Source organism: Triticum dicoccoides, chromosome 4A (assembly GCF_002162155.2).
Source record: "Triticum dicoccoides isolate Atlit2015 ecotype Zavitan chromosome 4A, WEW_v2.0, whole genome shotgun sequence".
NCBI lineage: Eukaryota > Viridiplantae > Streptophyta > Magnoliopsida > Poales > Poaceae > Triticum > Triticum dicoccoides.
Genome location: NC_041386.1, coordinates 597,467,068 through 597,467,607, shown reverse-complemented (window position 1 = coordinate 597,467,607; position 540 = coordinate 597,467,068).

Below are 540 nucleotides of genomic sequence, written 5' to 3'. Positions count from 1 at the left end.
ATTTAGATTTAGATTTAGTTTTAGTTTTAGGTTTAGTTTTAGTTTAGTTTTAGGTTTAGATTTAGTTTTTCCTTTTTTCTGTTTTATTAGTTTTAGGTTTATGTTTAGTTTAGATTTAGTTTTAGTTTTAGTTTTAGTTTTAGGTTTAGGTTTAGTTTTAGGTTTAGTTTAGTTTGAGGAAAGAAGAAGAAGAAGAGAAAAGGAGGAGAGGAGGAGAAGAAGAAGAGGAAAAAGGAAAGGAAGAAGAAGAAGAGGAGGAGGAGAAGAAAAAAGAAGAAGAGGAAGAAGAAGAAGAAAAAAGAGGAGAGGAGGAGAAGAAGAAGAGGAAAAAGGAAAGGAGGAAGAAGAAGAAGAAGAAGAAGAAGAAGAAGAATAAGAAGAAGAAGGAAAAAAAGGAAGAAAAGGAAGAAAACGAAGAATAGGAAGAAGAAGAAAAGGAAAAAAGAGGAAAAAACCCCGACCCGACACGGCACCCCGACCCGACACGGCACCCCGACCCCGACCCGGCACCCCGACACGACACCCCGACCCCTAGACCCC